This window comes from Teleopsis dalmanni, chromosome 2 (genome assembly GCF_002237135.1).
Source record: "Teleopsis dalmanni isolate 2A chromosome 2, ASM223713v2, whole genome shotgun sequence".
In the NCBI taxonomy this organism is placed as follows: domain Eukaryota; kingdom Metazoa; phylum Arthropoda; class Insecta; order Diptera; family Diopsidae; genus Teleopsis; species Teleopsis dalmanni.
This window is the reverse complement of record NC_051847.1, coordinates 227631735-227637315: the sequence shown is the minus strand read 5'-3', so window position 1 is coordinate 227637315 and position 5581 is coordinate 227631735. Positions and strand designations below refer to the sequence as shown.

Sequence of the window (5581 nt, the reverse complement as noted above, 5' to 3'; positions counted from 1 at the left end):
ACTGGCACAGATTTCCCCGTAGCTGGACGTGGAAGTAGCAGTTCTGCAAAGAAATCCACTGAAAAAGCTACTAAGATCTAAAAAACTGAATTGAAAAATGCCTCGAAAACGGAAACACCAACTGGCGCTGTTAAGAAACAAACTTGTTTAGGCCTTGAGGTATAATGAATTCAAAGAAAAATTCTCCACTGAGAAGAATTTAGAGTACGAAAATTTCCGCGAAGCGATGGAACAAATCAAAGCCGCATTAAAGGATGAAGATTCTGCTGCAATTGATTTGCCCAGTGTTGATATTCAAGACAAAGCTACCATAGAGCCGGAAGTAAAAGTATTACTTGCACTTAAAACGAAACGGAACGCGCACACTTCCATAGTCAAATAAAATTTGATTTTAAAAAAAAACTAGAAGAAATTATCCATTTGAAAAATAAAATGAAAAAATACAACTCTGTTGCAAATTTTTTATCTATACAATTGTAACTATAAATCAACTCATATCAGGAAAAAGAAAGCAACAGCGGCATTTCTAAATCTTTTTTATATAAAACAATTTTTAATTAAAAGTTTGTATTTTAAATATTAAAATGAACAAAGAAAAGGAGCAGTTCAAGATTGGTGATTTGGTGTTCGCGAAACTTAAAGGCTACATAGAATGGCCAGCAAAAATAACACAATATAAAAATAAAAAGTATAACGTGTACTTCTATGGCACAGGAGATACTGCAACATAGGCATAAAAAACCTATTTAGGTATAATGAATTCAAAGAAAAATTCTCCACTGAGAAGAATTTAGAGTACGAAAATTTCCGCGAAGCGATGGAACAAATCGAAGCCGTATTAAAGGATGAAGATTCTGCTGCAATTGATTTAAAACGGATTATAAAAATCTTACTGGTCAAGATTGGAAAATTGGCGCTACAGCACCTCAGCAAACCGATGTCACAGCGGAAGTAATAAAAATTGATCTAACCAGTGAATCAAATAATTCAGAGTAAGAAAGCATTTTAGAAAAAATCCAAAGTCAGGATAACAAAATCCGTGAATTAAAATCGCAGAAAGCTCCTAAATCATCTATAGAACCAGAAGTTCAAATTTTACTTCAACTAAAGTCTTCGTATAAAACACTAACAGGTAAAGATTGGACACCTGAAGCAAAAATGGACAGAACTAAAGCAGCAACTACACCTAACATATCTTCGGCAACCGAGAAAGAACTACTTACGAAAGAAATAAACGAGCAAGGCGAGAAAGTGCGTACAGCTAAAACCAAAAACGCATCAAAGGACGTAATTGACACTGAAGTTAAGAAGTTATTAGCGCTTAAAGCTAAATACAAAGAAGTTACTGGCACAGATTTCCCCGTAGCTGGACGTGGAAGTAGCAGTTCTGCAAAGAAATCCACTGAAAAAGCTACTAAGATCTAAAAAACTGAATTGAAAAATGCCTCGAAAACGGAAACACCAACTGGCGCTGTTAAGAAACAAACTTGTTTAGGCCTTGAGGTATAATGAATTCAAAGAAAAATTCTCCACTGAGAAGAATTTAGAGTACGAAAATTTCCGCGAAGCGATGGAACAAATCGAAGCCGTATTAAAGGATGAAGATTCTGCTGCAATTGATTTAAAACGGATTATAAAAATCTTACTGGTCAAGATTGGAAAATTGGCGCTACAGCACCTCAGCAAACCGATGTCACAGCGGAAGTAATAAAAATTGATCTAACCAGTGAATCAAATAATTCAGAGTAAGAAAGCATTTTAGAAAAAATCCAAAGTCAGGATAACAAAATCCGTGAATTAAAATCGCAGAAAGCTCCTAAATCATCTATAGAACCAGAAGTTCAAATTTTACTTCAACTAAAGTCTTCGTATAAAACACTAACAGGTAAAGATTGGACACCTGAAGCAAAAATGGACAGAACTAAAGCAGCAACTACACCTAACATATCTTCGGCAACCGAGAAAGAACTACTTACGAAAGAAATAAACGAGCAAGGCGAGAAAGTGCGTACAGCTAAAACCAAAAACGCATCAAAGGACGTAATTGACACTGAAGTTAAGAAGTTATTAGCGCTTAAAGCTAAATACAAAGAAGTTACTGGCACAGATTTCCCCGTAGCTGGACGTGGAAGTAGCAGTTCTGCAAAGAAATCCACTGAAAAAGCTACTAAGATCTAAAAAACTGAATTGAAAAATGCCTCGAAAACGGAAACACCAACTGGCGCTGTTAAGAAACAAACTTGTTTAGGCCTTGAGGTATAATGAATTCAAAGAAAAATTCTCCACTGAGAAGAATTTAGAGTACGAAAATTTCCGCGAAGCGATGGAACAAATCGAAGCCGTATTAAAGGATGAAGATTCTGCTGCAATTGATTTAAAACGGATTATAAAAATCTTACTGGTCAAGATTGGAAAATTGGCGCTACAGCACCTCAGCAAACCGATGTCACAGCGGAAGTAATAAAAATTGATCTAACCAGTGAATCAAATAATTCAGAGTAAGAAAGCATTTTAGAAAAAATCCAAAGTCAGGATAACAAAATCCGTGAATTAAAATCGCAGAAAGCTCCTAAATCATCTATAGAACCAGAAGTTCAAATTTTACTTCAACTAAAGTCTTCGTATAAAACACTAACAGGTAAAGATTGGACACCTGAAGCAAAAATGGACAGAACTAAAGCAGCAACTACACCTAACATATCTTCGGCAACCGAGAAAGAACTACTTACGAAAGAAATAAACGAGCAAGGCGAGAAAGTGCGTACAGCTAAAACCAAAAACGCATCAAAGGACGTAATTGACACTGAAGTTAAGAAGTTATTAGCGCTTAAAGCTAAATACAAAGAAGTTACTGGCACAGATTTCCCCGTAGCTGGACGTGGAAGTAGCAGTTCTGCAAAGAAATCCACTGAAAAAGCTACTAAGATCTAAAAAACTGAATTGAAAAATGCCTCGAAAACGGAAACACCAACTGGCGCTGTTAAGAAACAAACTTGTTTAGGCCTTGAGGTATAATGAATTCAAAGAAAAATTCTCCACTGAGAAGAATTTAGAGTACGAAAATTTCCGCGAAGCGATGGAACAAATCGAAGCCGTATTAAAGGATGAAGATTCTGCTGCAATTGATTTAAAACGGATTATAAAAATCTTACTGGTCAAGATTGGAAAATTGGCGCTACAGCACCTCAGCAAACCGATGTCACAGCGGAAGTAATAAAAATTGATCTAACCAGTGAATCAAATAATTCAGAGTAAGAAAGCATTTTAGAAAAAATCCAAAGTCAGGATAACAAAATCCGTGAATTAAAATCGCAGAAAGCTCCTAAATCATCTATAGAACCAGAAGTTCAAATTTTACTTCAACTAAAGTCTTCGTATAAAACACTAACAGGTAAAGATTGGACACCTGAAGCAAAAATGGACAGAACTAAAGCAGCAACTACACCTAACATATCTTCGGCAACCGAGAAAGAACTACTTACGAAAGAAATAAACGAGCAAGGCGAGAAAGTGCGTACAGCTAAAACCAAAAACGCATCAAAGGACGTAATTGACACTGAAGTTAAGAAGTTATTAGCGCTTAAAGCTAAATACAAAGAAGTTACTGGCACAGATTTCCCCGTAGCTGGACGTGGAAGTAGCAGTTCTGCAAAGAAATCCACTGAAAAAGCTACTAAGATCTAAAAAACTGAATTGAAAAATGCCTCGAAAACGGAAACACCAACTGGCGCTGTTAAGAAACAAACTTGTTTAGGCCTTGAGGTATAATGAATTCAAAGAAAAATTCTCCACTGAGAAGAATTTAGAGTACGAAAATTTCCGCGAAGCGATGGAACAAATCGAAGCCGTATTAAAGGATGAAGATTCTGCTGCAATTGATTTAAAACGGATTATAAAAATCTTACTGGTCAAGATTGGAAAATTGGCGCTACAGCACCTCAGCAAACCGATGTCACAGCGGAAGTAATAAAAATTGATCTAACCAGTGAATCAAATAATTCAGAGTAAGAAAGCATTTTAGAAAAAATCCAAAGTCAGGATAACAAAATCCGTGAATTAAAATCGCAGAAAGCTCCTAAATCATCTATAGAACCAGAAGTTCAAATTTTACTTCAACTAAAGTCTTCGTATAAAACACTAACAGGTAAAGATTGGACACCTGAAGCAAAAATGGACAGAACTAAAGCAGCAACTACACCTAACATATCTTCGGCAACCGAGAAAGAACTACTTACGAAAGAAATAAACGAGCAAGGCGAGAAAGTGCGTACAGCTAAAACCAAAAACGCATCAAAGGACGTAATTGACACTGAAGTTAAGAAGTTATTAGCGCTTAAAGCTAAATACAAAGAAGTTACTGGCACAGATTTCCCCGTAGCTGGACGTGGAAGTAGCAGTTCTGCAAAGAAATCCACTGAAAAAGCTACTAAGATCTAAAAAACTGAATTGAAAAATGCCTCGAAAACGGAAACACCAACTGGCGCTGTTAAGAAACAAACTTGTTTAGGCCTTGAAGCAACCAAAGAAGACAATCTGCCTGAGTGGTACACACAAGTAAGACTTTATTTCTAGTTAAATCTTATAACGTTTTCTATAGGTATATCTCTATATAAATTTTTTAAGTTATAACCGAAGGTGTACTTATTGAATACTATGACGTTTCAGGCAGTTACATTCAACGACATTGGTCATTTGCTATATATGGAAGTATATAGTTACATATTAGCATAGATGCTAATATTTTTCTCTCAATATTGCCACAATGTATCAACTACATTGTTGCATACAAAAATTGGTCACATCATAAATTTTAATAAAAATTCCTTATACTTCAAAACATAAATAAATATAAATTAAATTCCCAAACGACCACACAGAATTAGCATAGATGCTAATATTTCTTTATAAATATTGCCACAATGTATCAACCACATTGTTGCATAAAAATTGGTCACACCATAAACCTTAATAAAATTCCTTATACTTTAAAAACGTAAATAAACATTATGAAAACGTTACACGTCTTTCAGATTAAAAAATTGTTACAAAGTAACAACCCCTTCCTTAAGTGACCATACAATAGCTTCAACAAAGTAAAAGCTATTGTAAACAAACTTTGAATGCATGATCGTGGGATCAACAAAAAGTCTTTGTACAGCATTAAGTGACTGTACCCAATGCTGATCATAGCATAATTTTAAGTAAGAGCTTAAAAAATGACGCTATGTTACCAACAGCAAACTTTTGAGTTATCATGCCAACAACAGAGAAACTTTCTGTTACCTTACAGTAACTTTTATAAAACATTAAGCTTTCTGTTAGAACAGAAACTTTAAGCTGTTTTTAATACAAAATTCAAAGCTCCAAAATATAGCTTTTGAGAGCTTGAATTTGTCTCTGTTAAACCGAGTATAAAACCCTAAGATCAATTCTGTTAAAGTTAGATTTTGGCAAAGAGTTCAATCTTCTCCATCGGTTTTTAATCGTAGTAATAAAATTTTGAAAGATCAAAATTTTTAAAAAATAAAACTTGTGAAAATAATAATATTTTTGAAAGAATAAAAATTTTAAATAGAATTGT

At 34.6% G+C, this 5581-nt stretch overlaps 1 pseudogene; it reads left to right on the top strand.

Annotated features, from left to right (window-relative positions):
* The first annotated feature begins 636 nt into the window (after positions 1 to 636).
* On the top strand, positions 637 to 4572 carry LOC119676866 (annotated as a pseudogene).
* The last annotated feature ends 1009 nt before the right edge of the window (positions 4573 to 5581 follow it).